Source organism: Anas acuta, chromosome 9 (genome assembly GCF_963932015.1).
Source record: "Anas acuta chromosome 9, bAnaAcu1.1, whole genome shotgun sequence".
Classification (NCBI taxonomy): domain Eukaryota; kingdom Metazoa; phylum Chordata; class Aves; order Anseriformes; family Anatidae; genus Anas; species Anas acuta.
The window spans coordinates 25,993,865-26,021,345 of NC_088987.1; the positions used below are offsets into that span (position 1 = coordinate 25,993,865).

The following is a 27,481-nucleotide window of genomic DNA, read 5'->3' on the forward strand; positions in this document are numbered from 1 at the left end:
CTCTTCTATTGACTAGCCAGGGCAAAATTAGTATCAGTAGCATTTCCATTGATCTATAAATGGCCTGAGCAAAATCTCATAACAAATCCACAGTGTAGTTGGAACTCATCTGTTGTTTCCACTTCCTACTTTGCAGAATAGATAGTCTCAAAAGAGTCAGGGTAGGCTGAAGACTGGTTGGACAACTCTATAAGTGAAGTCTCAAGACTCTTGTCATTCTAGCTGTCTAAATTACTTAAACAGGACTCAGAGGGACTTAAAGGGGAGAAACGACATGACAAACAATTATATTCTAACACACTATTTATAACAATGCCCTTTCAGATTATTGTTCTACTCAGACTGACACATTACTGTAATCCCAGGGATAAATCAAGGGATTTAGAGTTAGATCGTGCACAGCTTGTAGGCATAAAAAAAAATAAATAAAGAAAGAAAGAAAGAAAGAACTGACATTCGGGAAATATAGCGACTCAAGGAAAAATTCTGCTGGGATGAGCTTAATTTATCAATGTCAATAACAACGGTGAACGCATCGCAAGAATACATGCATATTAATTGAAAATAACTCAGATTAAATCACTGCAGTTTGACATTTTGAGATAGGCACTTTATCTTTTCAAGAAATAGAGCACTATAAAATCTTTAATCTGAAAACACATCTTAATTGCATGTTATCACCTCCTAATTGCTTCTATATTATATTAAACATTTTGCTAATTACTAGCCTGATCATGGTGTAAATAGCTTGAGGCTAGAGCTTATAACCAGCTGAAGACAACTGGGCACAATGAGGGCCACAAAGAAGTTTATCACTTCGGTGTATTATCACGGACTTCCATCATTAGCAGTGTCTATCACTCGTTATCTCTGCTTCCCTTGTGAGATAAAGAAGAGAGGCAATAATGTAGATCAGAGGTTGGCTTGCATTTCAGTTAATCCATCTATTTCTAGCTCTAGATTTCTAATATTCCCTGGAGACAAAAGTTGTCTGCCTACTGCTGTCACTAATATACTGCTTGAAGACTGAGGCCATAATGCTATTTGCTCTACTACAACACTGGGTAATGGAGGTGCTCCTGGACAGCTGGAGGTGCATGCTGCATCTGAATCCAAAGGACATGGACGAAATGCATTGCTATAAGCAATCTACCCACTTAGCTTCAGAACCCAAGTAATACAACTACAATGTATAGACAGCATCTCAGGCAGCAGTTTGTGCATTCATCAGGAATGAAAATTATTTATGTATAGGTAATAAAAGTGATTATACAAAAATGCCAGGTAACCTAACAATGCAGGCACTCGTTTGGGCAGCAACTAATAATTTAGGCACAGTAATTGTTTAGATAATTACTGTTACCTGAAATTAGCAGACCAGAATATTTTTTTTTTTAAAGGAAAACAATTTTATCCAACATCACATTCAAGAATGAAGTGACTTTGTGAGTTACAAACTGCAAGGTAAAACAGAGACTTATAAAACATGATTTCCATTTACCAAAGGGGAAAACAAAACAAAACAAAAACAAACAAAAAAATGAGAGCATTTGGTCTATTCTCAGGTAAAACAGTTTTTCTTGCCTTGGCAGAACATCAGTTTGGCAAGTGCAAAGAGGAGGTGGTGATATATGGCCTATGAATTTTTCTCCCTCTGTTTAAATTAGACTTTCACCGTAGCTCCTTTGTCTGGCCTTACTGTAAAATGCCAGAGGCCTAAGTTTGTCCCTGCTTATAAAAGCTTACTTTTATATCCTTCTTTGCATTGTGGCAGCAGCAAAGGATCCATGCCTGGAGCTTCATTTGATACAGGAAAATAACTCAGAACTTCTTTTACTGAGCAGTAAGTATTCAAGTCGGGCAGAAAGAAAACAGACTGCAAATGAGGGAATATGAAAGACAGATGAGTTTAGGCCTGAGTCACGAGATGCCAAAGCAAACCATTCTCAGCTCCAAACTGTTTTTCTCACTGAAGACCATGCTTCATGAAATTGCACATAATTAAGCAATAAGTAAGCAGTGTACAAATCTGAAGAAACCCTGCCCTCTTATCCACAGGGGCTGACTCCTCAGCATTGGGACACATGACCCTTTCTCCAGCAAAACCAGGGGCACGGTCCCTACTTCGGCATTCCCCTCCTAGGACCTTCACACCTACTGGACTCTCTTCTGTGCCATTTTTTCCATAATTTATTCCAAGAGATATATCACACTTTACCTAAATTTCTGTTTTTCAAAGATTTGAACCTGTGCTTTCTCAGGGTTATCATAAAATAAGCCAGAGAATTGCGGTTAAATAAGGCGTGAGTGCTAACCATGGCCCTGGGTACCACCTGTCGCTTAGCTTGTGCTCATCTCCCCTGTGGCTGCTGTGACTCCTTGCTGTCCCATCTCTGCACCACTCCCTTCAGCGACACAAGTTTCAGCATTACATTGACAGGAATCTTGGGCTGTGAAAGACTGTGTGTCAAAGCTTCAGAAACTGGGCTTCCTGTCAAAATTTCTCAGCTGCGAGCATACAGAGGAATGAAATACAGCACAGCTAACCTGAAGGAGGCAATGACGCACAGCTGCTTTATTGCCTGGTACAGGTAAGACATTTTTAGGGAATATATTCTGCCTTTTAATGAGCCCACAGCAGAAGGCCCTGGATTTATCTCAGCTGCCAGAATCCTTTCACTTTCAGGTTCTTATTATCTTTCTCTGTTTCCTTCTGTCTTTGTTTCTAGGCTGTGTCTGTTAAAAGCGCTTCAGCCCCTTTCTTCAGCTCCCAAGCAGTTGTTAGAGGTGCCTCTGCTTTCCCCAAGAATTTCTTAATTTGCCTTCTTTATTTCCTCTTAAACCTATGGGAAAGCTGTGCTGTGTTCTTGCCTGCCTTTGTATCCAAAGCGAGGAGAGGGAAATATTTCCTGGTGGAATAAATATTCTGCCATGGCAGACTGGTGTAAGGACAGGCCCCCTGTGTAGTAGCAAGTGGTTTTAAGAACTTATTACATTAAAAGACGGGGGCACACACAGCTTAAAGGAAAGTCTGTACCATACAAGATTGGACTTTTGCAAGGGCTTATTTCTGTGGTTGTATTTTAAACCCATGCTACACAAGAGTTTCATGATATTTGCTTGTGTTTTCTCCTCTGTATTCACATATTTTATCTACACAGCCACTAATTCTTGATATAAATGATGCTAAGCAGTAAAGTATGGTCCATTAACTTGTTTTTTAAAAGTATCTAAAATTTACGCAGTGATTTAAATAATAATATAAATTATATTAAGTATGTGCAGCAGCAGAGGGTACAGCCTCCTAAACAGAATGAATTTCTCCTTGGAGAGCACTGATTAGTTCATTTTTCCGAATGCATCTTTTGTTATAGTCAGAAGTTCCCTTTTTTCCCCCTCACTGTCTCACTTATGAAGCATGCATATGTATATATGTAAGTTCCATTTATATATTTCATAGCTAGATTAAGTGGTACCCTACTTCACCTCCACAAAGGGCACAGCACTTCTCAAGGTGGTAGCTACATTTCTTAGGCAGGGGAAACTGAGGACAAGGTAGCCCATCTGTGGGTTCTTGACCTGCTCAATATATGGGCTGACCACTTCCAAACACACAATCTGTTGCTAAGAGTTGCTGACCACTTCCAAACACACAATCTGTTGCTAGAGAAATGTGGATGAATACTGTCGTTTCTCTCGATGAAATGTATTGTTGAGGCCAATTATAAGGTGTTGTCCATTAAAACTGATCTAGCAGTTATTGCTCTGTCAAAAAGGTATAGCAGATGGCTTTGCTCTGCTTTCTCGAGTATCTAGCAATGCACCTCTGCTTCTCCTCTCCCCTCACTCTACTTATTCACACCATGTTTCCCAGGGCAGGGAGAAGTCCCCTTGTTCTTTCCATACCCCTAGAAAACAGGCTGCCATCTGGCCTAATGAGTTTTGAAAAAAACTGCCTTCAAGATAACTTTTTTTTACTTGCAGTGATGTTCCTTTGGTGGTTGTTTACCAGCACCCTGGTCATTTAGACTGTAGTTTAAGATGCATCATGGTTGTTTTTTTCCCCTAGAAATATCAATGTAGGTAGTGCTTTCCAATAAGTGGACATTAATTCATGCTAAATTACAGTGGGATTCCCATGAAATTACATATTACATCCACATGAATACTGAAAGAAATCATTATGATTAATGATATAATTTATACGTGCATGTTGATGAAAGAATCATAATTTAGACTAAATTAGTAGAGATTTATGTACTAATAATTTTATTGTGCTCTAAGGTCCAGATGAAAACAAACTAAGTGATGTTGTATTGACAGCCAGTTCACATTATCATACCTTAAAGGGGTAGTAAAACAGTATCAAATAAACAATTTCTAATGTACATTAACTCCATTTTACTTTTTTTTTCTTTTTTTTTCCCTGCAGAATCCTTATTTATGGCACTTCTAGGAATAAGGTTTCCATTCCTTTCATCTTCACATATGTGCCGAAGAATCTAGGTAGATGAGATGAATGGAAATATTTAAACATAAAACAACTGACTTTTAACAGAGCAAAGTAAACAAACTGATCTGCTCTGCCCATGAGCTTTTGAGTGCGTGAAGGCCATGTGGCTGCATGCAGGGAGCTGGTGCAGCTCTCCCCAAAGCTCATGGCACCCCAGCTCACTACTGAGGACGGCCATGGCAGCACCCTACACTCATCCAAACTACCCATGTTGTTGACACCCACACCACACCTGAGCCACTCACCAGCTGTATCCCAAACATTCAGCGCACTCCTGTCTTAAATGCAATCTTTATTGCTTTTTTATAGCTTAATGCAGACAGTGGAATATGGGGAGTAAAGGCACCACAAAATGAATTTATCCTTAATTTGCCATACAGGAAAATACCAGCAGAAGCACCTTTCTCATTGGAAGTATTTTTTGAAGTGTTTATTGCTCAAACTGAAGCACAACTGAAACTGATGGTAATAATGCAGGCCTTTTAAAAACTCAGTCTGTGTTGCAGGGACCATGTACCAGTGTCACACAGTCACCTTGTGCAGTTCAAAATGCAGCTGATGGTAAACATATGAGATAAATTGCATTACTTAATATTCTAAAGAGAGGGTTGCAAATCATTTTACATTAATCACTAAAGCAAATGTTTATAAAATGCATCTCTGTGTGTAATCACCAGCTGATCTTACCTCTGAAATTCTTATGAGAAATAGAAAGTGGAACATACATTAAATTCTATTTCAGTTACATTTTAAAAAGGATAAATTGCTGACTGGCAAAATCTGCGATATTTTTTTTTCCTAGGATGCTCTTAGAACATCATCCTTTTCATATATTCTTTAAAGAAATAGTCTAATTTAGTCAAAATAGTCCTATGTTTTTTGCAATAACTTGCTTTATTAATCTATAGCAACTCAGATAGGACTCCTCCCTAGGGAGTTGAGACTAAACTATTTGTAATTTCCTAGAAGCAAATATCCCCTAATCTCTTTGTCTAACACTGTAGTAAGATGAGACAACAGCAGCACTACCACTGTAAATTAGTAATTTAAGCAAGATCCAGAATGTCTTTCCCTCCATCCTCCCTTTTTATGTTAAAATGTTAAAATTTGCTATTTTAACATTTTGCTGCTGGGGATGCATTTTCTTTATAGTACAAAGCTGAATATGAGAGGCAGTGTTTTAAATTTTACACAATCTCAGATATATTAGTTCATAACAAAGAATGTTGGAGGATTAACTCTCTTCTAAAGGGAACCCAATGTCAATTTGCAAAAGGAGAAATTACTAATGGCAACATACTAATGACAAGCAACCTTTTTCTATACATTTTACCTAGCTATTATTTATGGAACCTGCAGCCACCACTATACATTATGCAGAATACCTAACTAATTTTCAAAATCCTCGCTTAAAACTGAATTCAAGGGAAAGACCTCTTGATCTTACAAAAGGCATTATTGCCGGAGATTAAACTGCTTGATGCTATGTATTGTTCTAGCTGTAGTCAAGAAGGAATATTAATTGAGATGTTCCATGGATTACAGTGTGTATTCCACAGCGGTTCGCATGTTTCCTGGTGGTCTTTCCAACAGGAATAGCACAAATGAGGGGAATAAGACGGATCATTTTGAACCTTAGTTGTTAAGCCATTGTTCTGTCGTGCACAAAAGGTAATGCTTGGTTGATTTGCTTTATTTCTGAGCTGTTCTGATTTTTTCCTTGTGCACCTAATCTCTGCCACTTCCTCTGTGAGTCATCAGCAGCTGGACCCAGTGAAACCACAGGAATTGGCTCCTGGTAAAGAGCTCTAATGGTGCTATTACTCAAGTTCAAATCTCTTTAAGCCTAGTAAAGAAGCATCATGAGTCATATGGTACAGACAAGAGTTCTTTTGCATTTGCTTCTTTAGGAAAATCAAAACCCATGCTTTGCTTTTTCAAAGTGATTACAATGGGTGGCTCCTATACCTATCTCTCTCTGCCTGTCCTTTGCAGTAAGGATGAAATGTTATTTTTCTTTGAATTCCTCATTACTTTTTCCTTGTACTTAACCACTCTACTGGCTATAATTTAAAGCAAGTTCTTAAAAAATAAAACAACAAAAAAATTTACAACCATTTGGCTCTTCCCTTTCTGCTCGTTTTCATTGCACAGAAGTGCAACGTGAGTCACACCTCTGATTCAGCTGATTTGATTAGTTGTTGCTGCCATACTCCTGCTGCTGTCACGGCAGTAGTCTGTATTTGTGGCATACATTCCTGCTGTCTGACAGAACAGGTGGATATTGTACAGTAGATTGAAAAGAATGGTTTGAATGGTAATTGTTCTGCATCCCTGTTACACAAACGCAGCAGAAGTTGGGTCTGTAAAATGAGTCTCTCATGATTTGCCTGCAGTTACTAGGATGGTCACATATCTTATTTAAACTAAGGCCAGATTTTCAACTGTAGAAGAGAATAACCTGGTCAAATGAAATTTACAGTTTGAGATGGTCAGACGTTGTTCATAACCTCTGTTCATTTCGATTCTAAGGCTTTTCTATACAAGACAATTTGAAAACTTCAGAGAGCTCTTTGACTCTTGGTAAGAGTTCCTTTCCTCTCCTTCAATTAAAACAAGTCATCCTTAACATTTAAAAATGGTCCTTATTAAAAGAATATCTCAGTTATTATCCTCTGAGACTAGCATTTTGCCTTCTGATGAAGTCTTGCATGCTGGTTGTAGGAGCTTTACTGAATTGTAATGTAATGCTGCTCTGCATAGTCTGTGACAGCCTGTTAAAATGGGCAGTAGAAGAAGAAAAGGAAAAAATGAAAGAAAAAAGGAGAACGGGGAAAGGAAGGGAAAAACTCAAAGGGAGATAATTGTTCAGTTTACTGAGCAAACTATATGGTAGTTAAGAGATCCTCTTGCAAAGTGGAGGGGCACCTCTGACTATAGAGGTCTTTGAATTATCTGTAAAACATGACACAGGGATACCCTGAAATTCCACATGCTTCATGAGTCGAAAGTATTTCAATGAAAACACAAGTAGCAGTTAACCAATAGGAAGAACTGGAGAAACCAAATACAGAAAACATGAAACCTAAAGAGAATGAAACTGTAGTCTCTAAATCAGATCCTTCATTTATTAGTGCAGTTGTATTTAAATGGATGAAGATCTCGACCACAGGCATTCCCAAGTTGCAATCCAAATACCACAAGTCATACACAAGTGTCTGCAATGGTGACTTGTGACCCCATGTACAGCTCTAGGCTGAGACTGCTATCACTACTGTTGCTGATGGCAGTAGTTGGAAAGGAAAAGTTTGAAAATCATCATCCTAACAGATAAACAGCTTTCCCTTTCATGCAAGATATTCATTTTAGTCAAATAGTGTGCCTCATCTAAAGTTTGCCTATTATTTCACCTAATAATCACCTATTATTTCTCCAGTTTGAACAAATCTATATGTTTTTATACTATAAATGCAATCTAAATACCAACTTACCAGTAGTGCCAAAATTTAGAATTGATTACTTCTGCCTAAGCAAAGATAGTGCTATTTCTCTTGATATATTTTTCAAGCTAGCTATTAAATCAGTGGCAGATTGTAAGTCATGATTCTGTAGTAGAAAAATCTGACAAAAATTTGAAGCCAATATTGTGCACATTTTTAATGTGCACTTTTTCAAATATGCTCATCTGAGCTGTTTGTTCTACTATGGAAGAATTTGTTTTCCTAAAGGCAGGGAAAAAGCATAAACTGGTAACATTTTAGGTGGACTGCAATTCTCTAACTTGGAAGCTTTACAAAGCTTTATGGCATTTATTTCAAATTAATTGATGCAAGTATTTTGTGTGCAATTTTTAGAATTATTAATTTGTTCAGCCTTTACCTTTTAGCTATACAGTTGACAATAGTGTTTTAAAAATTGTGATACTGACAGTTTTCCGACTATCAGGTACATAGAGGATAAAGCAGAACCAAAGAGCTTTCAGTTTTCATCCAATTCTAACAGATTTAGAATTATAAACAAATGTATTTGTTTTGCAGTAGAAGCTGGTTTCATATTCTCAAAAATGTAAACAATTTGCAGCTGCTTGATTTTTTGCTGCTATCATAAGTATTCATTACAATTTTCCAAGATCTATAAATATAAGGTGACCTTACACCCGCTCCCTCCCCACCCCCCCCCCCGAAAAAAAAAAAAAAAAAAAAAAAAAGTCTTGGGTGGTATAGAGCACAAGTCATCACTTCTTCACCTTTCTAAGAATTACACAGACAGCTGCAAAGTCTGTGCTGCCCATCACATGCAAGGCTTCTGGCACATGTTTTTCTGTGTATTTTGAACAGAACTAATGAAAAGCCACTGCATTAAAGCTGTGTTAGAGGAGAGTCTGATAGCACAGTTTTGGTACAAGTATAATGTCCCTGAGAGAAACTGTTAGGTGTGTGATCAATAGCTCTGAACATGACTTTTAATTACATTACTACATATTTTTTAGTTTGCACCACAACAGTTTTCTGGCCATAAGAATGGCCATAAGAAAATCGAATGAGAGTGAATGGAAGAATTAAAAAAAAATAATAAAAATCACAACTGGCAAAGCTAACTATTCTGTTTGCAAATGCATTAATTTTTCAGCAAATAACACTGACACTAAATTATACAAAAATATATCACATTGTGTGACAATTTATTACATGAAAAGATATACTGTATTATCCTAACTTTACTCAACAAACAGGTACATCTTCCTCAACCTTGCAAAGTTCTGTGTTTTTTTTTTCATACAACTTTCTCCTTCAGTATTTCCACATACTGTCTATAACAGGTATGTTTGTGTTTCAGGTGAATTTATTATGTTCCTAAAACTAATAAAAGACTGTATACGGAGACAGTAATTGCATCAGTACCACCAGCCAGTCAGATAAGCCAGGGACGGGAAGGTAGGGGGTCCTGACTAATATGAGATGTAAGAAAAGACTTGAGAAGGTGAAGAAATTCCACTCAGAAAGATGCAGGACTTCGAGGGAGCTGATCTTCAGTGGAATAAATTGCTTCAAGTGATGCTGAATTACACCAGCTTGCCTTACACATTTGGGTCATCTGATATGTGATTTAAGCACAGCCTATATGACCCAGATTTCTAATGATACTTCTCAGGAAATAATGACTAAAATGACACATTAGTGACAAAAACTAGGATTTGTACCCAGATTCATAGAACATTTTCCACTAAAGGACTACATCCACAACACACTTTTTTCCTGGGGTAGTCACAAGGTATAAATAAATTATGGGTAATATTTTCATAAGTACATATATGATTTAGAAATCCATGCCCCATTATTTAAATTGAAGGAAAATGTTTAAAATGATTTCAAAGGGATTGAGGTGCTGAAGTACTATAAAAAAAACCCCACTAGGCTCCTTTTACATTCCATGTCTGACCATAAATGCTTAGATGTCCCTTTGAAGGTCAGTTAGCATCCAAGCTGCTTTCAGAACTCTGAATTAGACCCCTAAACAACATAAGTGCTTTTGAAAATGAAAGCTAGCAAAATCTTGCATGTATGTTGGTTTTATAAGTTAAGAGTATCTGAAAATCTTACCTGTAAAGTTCAACAGCTTTATAAGCCCTTGACCAAAACCCAACATTCTTCATCTATCAACATGAGAATGTAAACTAAGCACAGTCCTATAAACAGAGAGAATGGTTTAAGTTTATTTTTTTTTCTCACTTAAAAACATGCTCATATTTACAGACCCAGGAATCTTTTCCAAATACTCTTTGGAACTTTTGCATATATAACTGTAGCTTAATGTTTTCCCCTTAAATATGCCAATTACTTTCAAAATTTTCACCTCAATTAAACAAATGAAGAATAATCTCCTAAGAAGAGCTGAAACAACATCTTATATTTTGATACATTTATATATATATATTTTTTTTTTTTCTGATGCGAAGCCTTTGTATAGAAGGCAGTGTTATATACAGTCAACTGATATTCATGTTTATAGGATACAATCCTCCAATATGAAAGGTCTAAATTTTCTTTTCCTCTCTGTGGCTTTAAGACAATTTGTCTTAAGCCTATGAGACCTGGAGAACTACTGAAGTAAATTGAGAAAACAAATTTGACAACTAGGTACTCATTTTCCGAGCTAAATTTTTAATTGTGGATATGGGAATTCTCTATGGCACTGAACACAATCCAGAAAGTAAAATGCTCAAAAAACAGTATATATTGTTGGTACGAGAATAAGAAAATACCTCTGCCTGATTCTCCTTGAAAATATTAGTCAAGTCAGTGTAATGCAGTGCTGAGGATACTTGAGACAGATATATTATTTGTTAATGTTTACTTTATGATATGTATGCAACGTTAAACATTTGGGTAGATATGCGGTTAATATGAAACCATACCTAGGTACCTTTATGATTTTTTCCCCTCAAAGCACCTAAAACACACTTTCATAAAAACTACTTTTGGGAATAGAAAAACTGTGCAGAGAGTGATTTTATTTTAAAACAAAATCACATTTCCAATCCTATTTCTCAGTAAGTCATATCCTTTTTACATTTCACAGAAATGACATGTCATTAGGAAATGATGCTACTCTTGGTTACATGGGCATGTCATGTTACAGTACATTAGAAAACATGATGTGCTGACATAACCATGCATGACCATTATTCAAAAGACACTTTATACCCTGGCAGTTCAGTAAGAAGCATATTTAATTCTCAGCACACATATTCTGCATATATTATAATCTACACATGCAAAATGTAAAAGATCAGGAAAAAAAATAAACAAGAAAGGAAACAGGGCAATCATGAAGTCAAATTATCCTTTATTCAGCATTCATCCACCTTCACATATCAGTCCCCCCTTATCCTGCATATGCAGAGTTTTCAGCATAGTCCCTGAGTGATCATTTATGCAAAACAAACCTCAAACAAATAGAAATAATCACTTTGAATTTTATTTTAGAAAATAAAAACACTTTTCTTTACCTCCATAGCTGTTATCGTTGACCTTTGGATTTTATTCTTTCTCTGCTTTTGGTGTGTGTTAACAACATCTGGGACTCATCACGCTGTCCGGCATTTCAACAAAGATGATGTCACTGGTGCCAAATACTTTGACAAACATGGCTAGTGCATAAATCTAAAGAACTGAAACGCCAGACAAATAATGTTTATGATTAGAGAAAAAATGAATCATTTGTACCATGAGTTTAAGTACTTTAAACAGACTTTCTTTCCAGGGGGAAAACATTGACTTAAAAATGTAAAAGCAAGTATTTATTTTTTTATTTATTAACTCTGAGAATTTGGAAGAGCTTATCCAGCGTTCGTTACAACCTTGGGGAAGGTTAAGTTAACCCTTTGAACAAACATTCCTACTGGCTTCCAATTCACTCCAACAAAGTAACTTAATCACCAGCTAAACTGAATTCAAACTGCTCTTAGAGAACATGAACTGACATAGCTCAGCCCTGATGACAGGGAAATGAAGAACAGTGAATTTGTTGCTGACATGCACCAAGGGGCCCCAAACTCTCGATTCCCACATCAGTGTGATTTCACCGCACAGAAGGGTAGGTGCGCAGTCGGCCAAGGTGTGAGTTGTGTGCCAGCGATGAACACAACTCACAAGCATCACGACACCGAGCATCACCTGCAGTGCTGCTGGCAGGGCAGGGAGTGGCAGGACAGCAACAGAGGACAGCACTGTGCTAGGCTGCCCGGCCCCACCCTGCTGAGAGAGCAGTCGGCAGCTGCAGAGACCACTCCATCTACCACCTCTTCTTCAGCCACACATCGCAGAAGGAATTTCTTTCTTAGCCTTTTCTTCCTGTGCACCCATCCGAAACCTAGCAGGCCTTTTCAAGGATTGCTTTGTTAAATATATAATTCTAAAGGGAATTATTCAGTTCAGTACTGACCACTCCCATCAAGAGTTCATAAAAGCAGCATGACCCTACCAGTCTAGCAGGGAAGGGATGCAGGAGATTCCCAAGAATGCAAGTTTATCAAGTGGAACAGCACCATAAGTGTTGCATTTCTCTGCTGCCAGTTCACCTACAATTACAGGAATTGTGATCCACGGTTTATCCAATGAGAGTGCAAACAAAAAAGGTGAATAACAGAGGCATAGAATCACCTGGTCTTGCTATCAAGCCTAAACCTGGCACAGCAGTGATTCTGAAGGGCAATAAGTGCACAGGTAACTTCTGTGACATGGTCACTGATACATATTAGAGCCAGCTTAATCATGTAACTATCAAACAAGCAGAGAAAGATGTATTTCAGCTAAGGTATAAAAGTGAAATTCTAGAATACACATAAAATGGTAAAAAAGCAAACAAATTACAATATAGCAAAGGTGTCAGATAAGGATTTGAGTCCTTTAATCACATTGCTAATAAAGTTTGAATAAAATTAAGTCACCACCATTTATTATACCTTATATTATAAGTTTATTATACCTTATAAGTTTAAATATTAAGCTACAATATGATTAACTCAGCTTTCAGCTGACTCCGAAAGCATTCATCTGCAATTGCTATTGGTGAATACTTTCACACCAGCAACTATTACTTTCAGCCCTCGGGTACAACATCTTGCACCCAGAAGTAGCAGGAACATGTTTTTTTTTTATTTTCCCCACACACAGGAATATTAACCTTTATACAACTGTAGTATTTCCTTACGCTTAGTCATGACAATATTTTCCTTTTGCTTTATACCACATGCCTTAATTTAAAATCTCTCTGATAAAACTAAAAGGACAGGGAATTTTATAAAACAGAATAATCCTGCTGAACATGCAATTAATTAACGGAAACATGGAGATGGATATTTTTGAAAGCTCCTTACAGGCTCTAGACAAACACAGTGAGATAACAATGGCAAATTGTTTGGCTTACTAACCATAACCAAATGTATGCCATTCTATCAAAACATTCTCAGGAGGATATCAAAGACTCTTTTTTAAGTAAACATCTTGTGTCATCCTTTTACTGAAGTGGAACAAGGGTCTCTAATAAAAATAGTGTATATCAAGGACCCTCAAAGAGGTTTATATACGTATTACTGAACTTTGAAAATGCAGCCTGAGAGGTACACTAATAATTTCACCCAGCGGAGCAATAAACATTCCTGCCAAAATAATTATGTAAAATTACATAAACCCTTTTTAAAGAGAATGCGTTTCAAGGAGATGTAAAGTATAGACTCAGTTACTTCAGCTTTTTTCTTTTTCTTTCCTTAAAGCTGTGTTCTACAGAAAGCATTTTAGTATGTAAAATTTCTCTCCTTGTAAAATACTCCAAATAGAAGCCAAAATTCACACCTGATTTTAATGCATAGTACCTACATGGCATATGGTGCAAACTACAAAAAGTTTAGCATTGAGAAATAAGCAAACCACAGCCAAAATAGAAAGGCTTTTAACATCTGAAGCAATTCATAGAATAGCAATGAACAGATAAAGGCAAATACTTTTTCATCAAGGAATACTTTAACTTTTAAATAGAGTATGTAATCCAAAGGGAGTTACGAAATACTTAAAGCACTTGATCATTCTTAAAATGCAGATTGCAGTGCTGGAATGCTGAGAAAGAAAGGAAAAAAACAAACAAACAAAAACAATTAAACACTTTTTTAAAAGAACCTTACAGTATAGCAATGGATCTAAGTCTTGGGAATTACATTAGTAAAACATTCATGCATGTTCCTGTTCAAACTTCACAGAAGAGTACTTTCCTTAAACAAATAGGCTAAAATTAAGACACTTAAGGATAAACACAAGTATTTTGTCAGATTTGTCTTCTGTAATAAGTAAATCTGTTCTTCAAGTTTCCCCAAGATGCTCAAAAAAACCTTATTCTAAAAAGCAGTAAACATTACATCCGTTTAATTCGCACAGAATAAATACCTGAATGGAAAAAAATATGCTGCCATGAGGTCTGAACTAAGAAGTTTTTTGCATGAAACTATAGGGAATTTCAGCTTCTACAGTGCTTCAATAATTCTTTCTTGGCATTTCTGAGAATTCCTAGTATAAATATAACATAAGAAAAAACTGCTTGATTGCAACTTGATTTTTAGAATCAGAAAGGAGCTCCCTCAAACAGATTTTTAGCACAGATTCCTCTAATGAACCTGCAAAATGTTTTCTCAAAGCTTGCTCTAGAGAAACTTACAGGAAACTTGGACAAAATTTTCAAGATCCTAGAAAAAGTGAGGACATTGCTAGTTACCAACTCATTCCTCATAGTTCTTTAGTTCTGACATCCATGAATCAAGGCTGCGGGAAATGCTCCCAAAATTGGTGGGAACACAGGTGTAAGAGGCTGAGATGGTGGCTGACAGGATTATCACCCTCAGAAATGCAGGGATGCCGTAATATTGGTTCTCTTCATCTTCCATTTCTTTCTTCCTTCTAGGTGGTGAACAGACTGTAAAATGAGCACTACAGAAATGTGAAGAGAACTTTCTTCTGGTCCTTCTATCCTTTATATATCTACCTATCTAAAAACAAAACAAAACAAAACAAACAAAAAAGAATAAAAATCAAAACACATAAAAGTTTTAGCATAAGAATAACCAGGCTGCAAGAGACCAAAGGTCTCTCAAGCAGACTATTACCTCCAGCAGCGGCCAGTGGCAGAAAAGTGGGGAAGAGCAGAGGAACCTGGCTTGTATTTAAGAGATCCCTCTGTCTGGTTGTACTTTTCCCAACCACTGGCACGCAGTGTACTTGGGACTTCCTTTGGTTGCTGAAGGCCAGGCTGTTCACTCTCTCATGGCCCTCTCTTTATGCTCGCTAGCCTGTCACTTTTGCCAAGGGATAGTATAGGACAAAACAGAGATGACCGTCGATGAGAAGAAAGAGCAAGAGAAAATTCTTTAGAAGAGTGATCAGTGCATGTGCTGCTCAAGAACCAAAGCAGAGGAGTAAGGTCTGTAATTCCAGAGAGGGAATTGCAAAGCCCCATGCAACTGTTCAGCAACATCATGCATGAGCCCTACAGCTGCTTTAACATTAATTTCATTGGAGATGTGGTACTAGTGATATGACCAAAAGAATGAAATAATAGGAAATGGGAAGCTGAAATACTGGAGGGAAGAGAAGTACTTTTAAAATTTCTGCTGGCAGTATCCAATAATCAATTTAATAATTCACTGTCTAACATGTTCCTCACAGATTATTTTTTTCAAGATTTGCTGTTTATTATTACTTCCTACAGGCCTGATATTTCCTTTCAGACTTTCTTGCTAGATCAGAGTTATATGAGACTGACAGCTTCACAGGTATATAAAATCATTCAAGTAACTGTATATTCAAGGATTTGGTGCTACATTCCAGCTGTTCTCTGGAAGAGCAAAGACTTGGGAACTATCACATGAAAAATGAAAAGAGTTGGCAAGGACTACTAATTAGTTCAGAAGAAACTGTATTATCATGATATACTAATAGAAATAAAACTGGCAAAAATAAAATCTGCCTTTTCTTAGGTAGAATTCTTCTGTGTCCCCACATCATAATAATGACCATGTTAGAATTGCTCAGGTAGATAACAAACAATCTGAAATTATTCATTAAGACAAATTACTACAACCTCCTGCCTATATTCATTCAAATTTTATTACTACGTAAGCTATCCCACTGTCTTCGCTGCAATTAATCAGAGCCAGTATGAGTGGAAATGGAAGAATCAGGCCCAATATAGCCACAGGACATAGATGTTTAGCAGTGGTTCCAAGCATACTTTCCCCCCTCTTTTCTAAAGTTTGGCAGCTTTATTTCAGAGCATTTCTATCAAATAGTTTATATGAATGAGATAAAGAATTTTCTGGCTCACAGTCTGGAATCTCTTCCTCTAGATCTTGGAAAGATTTAACACGATGATGAATAAGCATCTTCAATTTTTAATTTATATTATTAAAACACTCCGTTATGATCGACAAGTTTGTGGGTTCATTTTAGTTTTATCTGAATGATGAACTATATTCTGACTGCAGCATTTCAGACTATACCTGAAAAATATCAGGCTCCATATCCAGATATTTTTCTCTCTTCCTTTCCTGTTTCCCCCTCCTCCTGTATTCTTCTGCTATATTTTACTGCCCTTCTGAAAAGAGATTTTCTCCTTTATTTTCCCTTTATGTGCAGACCATCCTTCAGACATAAGTTTAGAATGTAGTTTTCTCTTCATATTGAAATTAATATTCCATTGAATCAATTGAGCAGGAATGCAAATGTCTTCGGATTTTTTTATTTTTTATTTTATTAAGGAGAAAAAATATTAATAAGTGTCTTAGCTAGAAAATGTACTCTGCTGCCATTGTGAACAACTACACCTTCTCTCTGATTTCCTAGGCTGTGCATTTGAGCAAGTTTTTTGCTCGCTGTTGTATTCTGGAACAGGTGAAATATTTCAGTTATCCTGTATGGCCAGATTGGAGCCACCTGCCAAGACACGAAGGACTGGCATAGCCTGGGGGCAGGTTTCCCTAGGAATGTAATAACGTACCTGGTGCAGTTCTAAATGGCCCTTCTCTTAATGAAACAGTCCTGTGCTACATTCGGGATTCTGGATCTATTTTTCAGAGACTTCAGAAATGGCAAAGAGAAATGGTTTCAGCAGGAGATAATGGGCTTTATGACTTTTCCCAAATTATTCCCCTTTTTAGTAGCCATCATCTTGTCGGGTGACATCTGTAATGATTAGAGGATGATATTTTAGACTGACAACTGGGCTGTCATTCACACTGTCAGTCAGCAAACATCCATGTTGCCCAGGGTTACAAAGCTAGTTTATGCCTTTGTCCTGTAGTATTTAGTGCTGCTGATTCTATACGTTGATTTCAGATGAAGCAGTCCTGACAGCTAGTGCCAGAGGCAGGCAGAGAACTCCTGTTGATGGTGGAAGTCCCGTGGTGCCTTTGTGTGCGACAGTTTTAGTGGTTCTGCAGCAGCCCATCAGGTAGGACATAGCCCTGTAGTAGTAGGGTGGATCTAGTAAATTCCTCTGTTTTCAAAAAATAGAAGGCCAATATTTAATCTATGCCCTAGAAACACATCTAAGTATTTTAGGCTTAAGTATCTGAATAGGAGCTTTCTTAAACCACGCAGTTGTCTGCAGAAATATTACCCTAAAAAGACCATAATGAAAACCAGCCCAAAGCAGCAACTTGAGGCTCTGAGTATGAGCAGTCCCTATGCTTTCCCCAGCTTAAAAAAGCACCCTCACCAAATCATCAGTAAGAATAAAATAATTGTGCTACACAGCAACACCTTCAAACTGTACAACTGCCCCTTGTTACACAGTCCAAATAACCTTCCTACTCACTCACTGCCTTTGTGTGCATCCCTGGCCAAAGCAAAGGCCTCTGCTTGTCCTGAAACCAGGACAGCGTTTTTGAGAACCCAGCTTTGGGATCCAAAATCCAGATTTTCAAAGGGAAAAAGTACCAGCAGTTCTCAGAAACATCAAAGCAATTTTTTGAGTGTGTACCAACTCTGATATTCAACACCTAGAACATTAGCATCAGGAAATCAAGAACAGAAACACCAAAGACAGCTTCCCTGAAGGTTTCTTTCATCTCTTTTTGCTTCAATGTATTCTTCTGTTAACACAACAATAATAACATTTCTTACAGGAATACTGAGCAAATGGGATTCTCACAAAACTTAAAAATTTATAACTAATGAACTAGGTGATAAATTAAGATAAAGAATGCTACCATCCAGTTTGTTATCAGTGAGCAGCTAAGTTATTTGTTATTATTTATTTCCAGACAGGTAACAGTGCAAGACATCCTAGCACACTGTTTCACAGACCAGTTTGAAACTCATAACACGCATCTGTGACATCTGCCTTCTGCAAGTAGGCTTGCAGCCTTGTCCTCAGAAAATGTAAAATGAAAAGAGTGTGCTCAAAGCAATTTGCCTAAAAATTCAATGAAAGTGCCTTAAAACACAGGTAGAAATTGCATAGTCTGAAGGCAAGGAAGTCCTTCAGTAATGTTTCTAGCTAATGTTTCTGAAGCATGTAAAGAAGTAACCCAATTTCATAAATAAGCTGGACAAAAAGGATGCCTTCCACAAATCTTATTGCCTATTTTATGCATATGAGAGCATAAAGTCCCTACTTGGGTCTGTCTTGCAGCCCCTGTGTACTTTATTCCTGGCACTCTACTACAGGATGTTTACCAATTACAGCAGCAGAGAAGCTGAAAGTGGAACAGAACAAGCATTTAGATACATGTGGACAGGGTGTTAAAACAAAAAGGAAAAAAGCTGTTTGAAGCGTGCTTTGGTAGCATTGTACTGGAGCTCAAGCACCCCTCTAAAGAGCAACAGGAAAGCAATAAAATCACTATAATTTATTTACACTAACTTTTTTAATAGTTCACTGTGATTCTTTCCAAGTAGTATCTCACAAAACTGGTTGTTAAGTATAAATTAAAACCACTCAAGAGGCAATATTTGTAAAGCACTTTTGCATCCACAGATGAATGCTGCTGTATAATATGAACATTGACATATTTGACAAGGCAACGGAGTTAAGTGTGATACAGAGTCAGACTAAAGATTTTTTCTTGTCTGAAAAGCCCTTGTTTTGTTACTAATATTAGAGCTACAGAGGCCTATTTGACAAAAAGCACCTCCTAATTTGAGAGCTGTAGCTCTTAAGCTCCATAGTAGCAGCTATTTACCTGGTTGGCTCACTCTTCACAAAATGTGCCCATTAAGCTCAGGGTATAAAGCCAAAAAAAAAAAAAAATAACAGCCACTCTACTGAGCATGACTGAACAAGCAACTGTGCTGGTATGTGTTTGATAAGAGACAGCAGAGGAAAAGGACATAAAACTTGGGACGTAAAACAGGAGTTTACATATTATATTTAGAACAATAGGGAAAGCTATTATTGACTTTATTGAGAATAACTCATAGCAGCACAAATTCTCGCTGGTTGCAAGTGTTTGGAGGATTTTCCCCGAGGGAAGTTTTAAGATATATATACATACATACATATACAACACCAGTTTATGTCAAGGGAATTTATGCATGCATTCTCAACCGAGAGTAAATTTTAGCCCTTTTCTTGTTCACTGATGTTACACAAGCATTTTCCTGGCTTGGCAGGGCTAAATTAAATTGGGCAATGTTCTGTGTGTGTTTGATGTCTGCTAAATGAAGTGAGCTTCCAATTCGTCATATTTACTCAAGCTCACTCAACTCTCGTAAAAATTAAAATGTTCCAGTTAATTTAACAAGATAATTTAGCTCTCTCAAATCTTTCTTGCTCAACGTTTGTTGCTGTTTAGAAGTGGGGGGTATGTGCTGCCATGTAATTCTTTGGACAGCTCTGAGGACTTAATAGTTAACAGTAGACATTTTAGGTGCTGGTCTGACACTGTGTTTAATCTCAAATAAGTTCCTGAGCTGCCACTTGAGAGGGGAAGTCTAAGATCAGGCTCTTTGGATTCATTATTTAAAGAAAAGGGGTCATGCAAAAAGACACTGAATATTTAGGAAAGAATCAGGGTGGATAAGGTAGCATCTCTGGACAGAAATAAAAGCTTGCACACTGAATAACTTGGATACAAATGGAAAGTAGTGAAGGGCTCTGAGAACCAAAATAATCAACATATCCACACCTAAAGCTATTTACGCTCTATACTTGGAGATAACAGCTCTGTCCTGAGAGGAATATCTGCCTTGATCTTGCAACTCTCTTACATCAATCTAGACAAGGAAGCCAAACATCATGCAGTATCACTGGTGTATATGTGCTACAGTCCACTGAAATTAATACTTAATGAAAGGAATCAAGAGCAATAATTTAAGATTGCCCATACCTATAAAACAGAGATTACTCACAGGAACTTGTAGTATTGTCTCTCTGCAAACTAGCATCATTGGATGTTATCTGTGGGCTTGAGCAGTAAAAAGACAAAAAGGTGCAGTAACTATTAAAGTCAGAAATCCCATTATAACCAAAGGGTAGGTCATGCAGCAGATTGAGTGACAGATAGCAGCACCAAAACATGTGCTGTATAATAGGTCCTCAAAGATCCGAAGTACTGAATTGTAGACAACACTGAAATACTATTCTCATGTTCATTTGGGGCTACAGTAAGAATCAGGGGTAGAATGAGTGTTAATTTTCCTGGTTAGCTGTATTTAATCACATTCAGTTGCTGGTGATCAACTTGCAGAAAGACAAGAGACTGCGCAAACATCTCAAAGGCCTTTGGAGAGATTTGTAGGTATTGAAGGGACAAAGTAGTGGATTGTGCACAGCCTTTCCTCTCCCCAGAGGAGATGGGCTGTTTGTGACCTGGCCCATGTCTCCTACTGCAGAAGCTGGAAGACTGGGGGTGCCAGGATGGTGCATGAGATACTGCTTTTGGCTTCACTGCACTTGAAAATACTAATCCTCTTGATGGAGCAGACAGGAAATTTTGAGAGATCAGACTCCTAACAGAATTGGATGTCTAAAGCTAAGCAAAACTCTTCTAAGTCTCACATATGAGTGACTTAACACACTCTGCTTTCAGTCTTTCTGCAATTTGCTTTGACACAGTGGAAGACACAATCACATTTTGGAAAGAATTCATTAAGCAGCCTAGCAGCCTAGCAATATTCAGTATACCCTGAAGAACATGCAGACAGGTGAACTACCAAAAGCTAATACAAAATGCAGAACAATTTAAACAAAATGGTGCTGGGGACTTGAATAAAATTACAGCTATGTGCCCCTATTGCTGTAAAATCAAAAGCAAAGCAGAGTGCACCTTGTTCTGTTATGTAAACCTTGGTGTAAGTTTGCCAAAAAGTTTGCAAACCTGTCAGCAAAACCAGGAAAAGAAAAGAAGGAAAAAAAAAAAAAAAAAAAAAGAGGAAGAGCTGTTAAAACACCTTCAACCATCAAAAATGACGGTAATTCACCCTTGGAGACATGCACCTGTATGTGTGATGAGATACCACTACCATGATAACAAATATACTCTTGATAACAAATATACTCTTTTTTTTTTTTTTAAATGTGCTTTAATTCTTGCCCTCTTCCCCTTAACCCTCCCACCCGCTCCCCCCGAACCTTACAGTGTTTTAGAGTGTTTTCATTTAAAATCCATTCAGAAAGACAGACAACATGGACATCAATAATGGTAATATCAAATGACAGTGAAAAGCAAACATGATGCAAGAACCTGATGGCAAAACTAAAATTATCATTAAATGACTTTACAGTGCTAAAAGCATTTCAGGAATATAGTATCATTTCTCATCACTTTCTATGAAAGGGATAATGCAGAGATAAAGGGGAGCTGACAAAAATAAAATTAAGAATAGCCAAGAACCTGAAAAAAATAAAAATCAAAACTTCACCTGAAGATAAGTTGAAAGTACAGGATTATTTACATTAGAAAGGAGACACATAAGAAGGGCATGATCCAAGTATGAAACCTGAATAGCTGGGAAAGGTTAGGAGCTTCACCTCAGAAAAAGGGATTTACTGAAATGAAAAGGTGGAAAATGCAATGATGATAAAGAGAAACTTATTATTTTGATTTCATAATTAAACAACGGTAGAGAGCTGAGTATGATTTTTTTTTCATTTTTCCACTGTACAGTGCAATGTAGTCAAAATGGACATGAAGAATTTATAACAATATACATAAATGTATAAATCTAACAAACTTTTTCAGAGAAAACAAAATATTTAACGTAAACTTCACAGTATTGATTCGAGTTCTTTCATTTGGGAAAAGTATGTTACAGGTATGGGACCCTGTAGGAAGAAGAACATGGAGTGGAAGGAGCTGCAGAATCTGCAGTAAGAGTGTGGAGGGCTCGAGGCCAAACCAGCTCCCTAGCCACCCACAGCTGATGGGAATTCCTGAGATCAGGATTTCAAGGTGTCTTTTCTATAAGGAAAAGGGAAAGGGCTTCCTGGAATGATGCTGAAGCCTTGCAGCTCTCCTGTGAATGGAGGAGAGAACTGATATTAAAGGAATTTGGAAAATGTTATCCTTTTATAGCTGAGAACTTGAATCTAGTAACAAAGAAGAGAGAATGAAATGGGAGCCAGAAGTGGAGATAGCAGAATAAAATACATTTTCAGCTCCTTTCAGGGTAAAAAAAAAAAAAAAAAAAAAAAAAAAAAAAGCCATTGTTCAGCCCCTATATCAAAGATAGAAAAAGCACACACATGCACCAAATTCACAGGCTGAGCATTACTTACAGTTCTTTCAGATGATGAAAAATACAGATGAGGTTGATAAGACGATGGAGGGGTTTCTGCTGGCTGCTGCAGCATGAAGAGGTTGCCTTCCATTCAGGACAGAAAGTCAAATGAGGCCCATGTAACTGCTCAAAATTTATTAGAATGACCTTAGTTAAGCTTTGCTTCCATGCACACTATGGTATACGATAATATAGCCTGGAGCAACAGCTGTAGTGCTGGTAACACTTCCTGAAATATTTCTAGTACTTGAAAGCCATTGAATTTGTTAAAATTTCTAAAAGGATTATAACAGGATGAACTGTTTTTTTTTTTTAACTTTACATTCTCCAAGCCATTATAATACTATTACACAGAGCTTTTCATCTTCAAAGATCTTTACAAATCTTAGCAATTCACAGTAACTGAACAGTTATAAAAATATAATAAAATTCATTTTTGCTGTCTTGCTAATTTTTTCTCTTATTACTTGTAAGAATTAACTTCTTTAACTGGGCTGGTTCTGTAAATGTAAACATAAAACTCATTGCTAAATTGAATGTTGTAATAATAATAATAACATATTTTCTAACTCCCTGCTATTCCAACAGTAGATGACAGTACTTTTCTCCTGTCAGTGTTCATAGCTAATTCATTGCTGTTTTATTATTTAAACCACAAGCAGGAATAACATCAAAAAAAGCACTACCAAAGAAATCATTTTACCAAATATAACCATATCTAATATCTGTGGCAGATAAGACTACAAGGAAGTAATTTTATTATTCCCCTTTTCCTTTATGAACAGTTGCTCTAATAACATGTAAAATTTTCACACAGCTTTCAAGTCTCTGGTGTACAACCAGGTAATTTCTCTCTTTAACATTAAAGGTCTGTGCTTACCAACCAGGAGCAAATGCCCTCTGCTCTTGCTCACTTTAATAGATGCTGAAGGCACCCACCAACTGACAGGACTGACTCTTCTAGGCTTTACTTCACATCAAGAAAAAATTCATTACACAACACAAGGTGCTTCTCAGTACAAGGAAGGGTACCTGGATCCAGGCCTTGATGAAGCAGTTCTGTGCACCTAAAGACTCACAAGCACCTTTACCCATTTATTCCCAACAGCACGTGGGAAGCTCAAAGGCTGCTAGCTTGCTCCTGGAGACCTTACTGATGCAAAATGCCTATTGAAGCTGAGCACTTTCTGCTCTCAGCACTATTACAAGTGTCCCAGTTTGAACAGTCTAATAATACTTAGCAGTAACTTCTTTGAAGGTAGAGAAAGGGTCAGGCTTTTGATGGCCCTAAAGCATTTCCTAACTGAGGCCTAATTCTGCAACCCTTTTTCACACTGAATAGCATTTAGCTGTCCCAGTGACAATGTCCAAGGTGACAGCTTGCACGGAACTGTCACTGCAGTGGCAGAGGAAGGAACTGTAAAAATTAAATTTACGTGTAAAAATGACTGGGCATTAATATCACTCACTCATTCTTCTATCTTAGCTTCCTCCACAGTAAGAAAGTATTTCACATCATCAAACTGTATTTTGCAAGGGGTCCAATAAAGTGTCATGAACATCTCAAAAACTCTAGAGTTCCTACTCTTGGCAGAAGGAAACTGAGGCAATACCTCCTCTACAGCAAGTGGAGTCAGAGCAAGGAGATGGGCAAGTTCTAGCTTCTACACAAAGACAGGTTTGTAGCTTACTGTGGAATGTAGAGTTTTTGGCATGGCTGAGTGAATAGGAGACTGCATACCTAAAATAATAGAAAACAGGAGAGTGGCAGGTCATAAACATAAAGAAGCCTGCAAAGAAAAACCTACTCATTTTTTACCTCACAGCATCCTTGCGGCATTTTTTTGTTTTTGTTTGTTTGTTTTGTTTTGTTTTGTTTTTTTCCTGTCAACCAATTCCAATACTGAACACTAAAGCCTGGGTTCTGGCCTCCTGGTAATAAGTAATTTGCAAGAGCCTGGTCAGAGAGGTCAGAAAATCATGTAAATTTCTTGGATGGGAAATCTGCTTTCACAGGAAGAAGCAGTAGGTGGTAGAGAGGCTCCCTGCCACAATTTTGCATTCCCCAGACATAGTGATATAGAAAGAGACAAGAGAGCAACACTGTCTTCTCCTGTCGGGCACCCTTCAGCTGCCCTCTGGGGCAGGGATGGGTCCCAAGCCTGAAAACGCACTGAAAATGTTGCTATAAGGGATAGAAACCACCCTCGATCTCAACACAGTTTTTCTGCTATTAGGCAAGCAATTTCTTGAAACGGGGCTCTATGGCTGCATATGTTACAGTGAGTTTTACTATACGCACAGTTGCATGTGTTTAACTTCTACTGTCACCTACCCAGAAAGGGGAATGAGATAATACACCTTCCGGTACTGGACAAGTCTTCCTTCTGGGAGATTTACTGTAGTGTTTGAATTTAATTTCACTGATGAATGCAGTTTGAAGAAAATGGAAGCTTAAAGAACATGCTGCAGGAACTCTTACTTGTTCAGCCAGGGTTGCTCTCACCCACATGCAGAACCAACTGATGGGTTGATTTGGGATAGCTCATTATAGAGAAAAGTCTAATTCATTGAGAAGCATCATTCTTCTGTGCTTTTCACTGCTGGGTTACCCAAGAGGACATGACCCATTCCTATGGGTCTTCTCTCCTCTCCCATGCCACATGACACGCCTCTACTGTTTACTCTGCAGACCCCCATGCAAAACAGCTGAATTAAAACCCTTGGCAAACAATAATGGGAAATACTTCACTAAGGAGCTGGTACTGCCATGATGCATACAACCCACCACCGAGTAAGTCATGCAGCTTCCTTCCACGTGTCAAACAAGCAGTTCTCATTGTGTGTATTGTGAAATGAGCATTCAGCTTTGCCAAATCCATTGTTCAGCTGCATCTCAAATCCTGATTGTTTGGTATTGGAACTATAGCAATCTTACCAAATGAGATTAAAATATTTTTTACCTAACAAGATTTGAGCTCTGAATATTCTATGATTAATCTCATTATACAGACAACAAGACATAAAATATTTCAGACAGCATTATACATCGTGTTTCTGTCCAAACATAAGTATTAGGATTAAATACAGTGGCAGTGCAATAAACACCATCACATGTCCCTTCTAGCCTTTGTGCTAAAAAAAACATGGCTGGTCTGTGCTATTTAATATTTAGGCTCAAAGATCACCCCTTGCTTTTTATTAATTTGACAAAAAAAAAAAAAAAGCCTTTTCTCTGGATTAACACAAATAAAACTGAAAGACTGTGGAATATAAAGGCCACGGGTTGCATTTTGCACAGGATAGGTTCTGGTTGAATGAGATCTGGGACGTGTGCCAAATTAATAGAAAAAATCCTGTTCTTCCTCTCCAATAGCCACAATGTTCATTATTAAGAAAAGCATATGAACCACAGGATTTGATTTTAATAACACCAATGTCTTCATTAATCTGTACTTTCCATTTAGCCTCATTATTGAGTAAATGCTGAGTTAATGCAGCACCTATTATTGTTGGATTTTCCATGAAAAACCTCCTTTCCCTCTTCTTTTTTTATTCATTCAAGCACTATCAGGTGTGTGTGTCGTGTTTTTAAACAGGCCGTCTGCTGTCAATGGCTGTTTTCTTACCTCAGGTCTATGCAGCTACTGCAGTAACGTGCAGTCTACCATGCAGACAGTAACAACAACAACAACAACAACAACAACAACAACAAAACACCACCAGCAACAAAAGGCCCAACAATACACACAAGAGATCAAAACCTTGATAAAACCTCTCCCAACCAAACCCCATATTTGTTTTGATGTTTTAAATGCAGTCATGTCAAGGAGCCTCTTCCTATCACCTGCAACTAAGCTGATCTTTCCTGGATGCTCCATGCTGCCTCCTTCTAAATCAAGATTGCTGATGGCCAACATTGCTTTGTATCTGCTGAACAAATAGTGGCCTTTTGTCCAGCACAAGTTCCTAAACAAACTTAATCTCTCTAACACTGTGACAGATGACATTTAGATGTCCTTGTTACCCTTAAAATGAGTTTTATTGACAATCACGGAACAAAAAGAAGGCCCAGATAAAGCCCAACGTTTTATAGGCCTGCTAACAACATCTTAGTTCTTAATGCAGAGGGTGTAGAGAAAGCCTGGAGTTGCCCCCATTTTCCCCTGCTTTGCTATATCACCATGACAACAGATATAGAAATCACTTAGTGACTTCTAGAAAGAAAACACAGTGACACAGTACCCCTTGTATGGCGAATCAAACTAAAGCCTGCATTCAAATGGCTATTCAGCATGGGCATTCATGTAGAGGATGGGGTGGATTTTACACAGGTAACGACAACAGAAAGGCCAGCAAGCACTCCAGCCACAGCATATGGTAAAGTCTCTGTTTAATTAATGCATCCTAAATAGAATTTATCCATTTTAAATTTGTTTTCTTTTACTTGAAACATCATTAATGTAAAGGGCAACATTAATCAACATCTTGCAACTTAAAAGGGCATTAAAAAGTGATCTCACCCCCCTCCCAACACACACACATCGCAGCAGAATCTTTTCAAGTACTTTCGCTAACTGCGTCTGCTTCCAGGCAGGCTGAGGCCTTCGTCGGAAGGCAAATCTAGAGAGGCCTCTACCGGCCAGCCTGGCAATGTGCAGCTTTTCTATTTTTAGTGGACTTGGAAACGCAAACAGTGAAG

The 27,481-nt window shown here is 37.6% G+C and overlaps 1 long non-coding RNA gene across 2 annotated transcripts in view; it reads right to left on the reverse strand.

Annotated features, from left to right (window-relative positions):
- LOC137861196 (uncharacterized) overlaps positions 1 to 27,481 on the reverse strand; it is a 163,938-nt gene that overhangs the window by 67,939 nt on the left and 68,518 nt on the right. For both annotated transcript variants that reach the window (XR_011099458.1, XR_011099459.1), the window contains exons 2-3: positions 11,523 to 11,684; positions 10,114 to 10,199 (exon numbers count right to left, since the gene is read on the reverse strand). This is a non-coding gene — a long non-coding RNA (uncharacterized lncRNA). The remainder of the gene's footprint in view (positions 1 to 10,113; positions 10,200 to 11,522; positions 11,685 to 27,481) is intronic.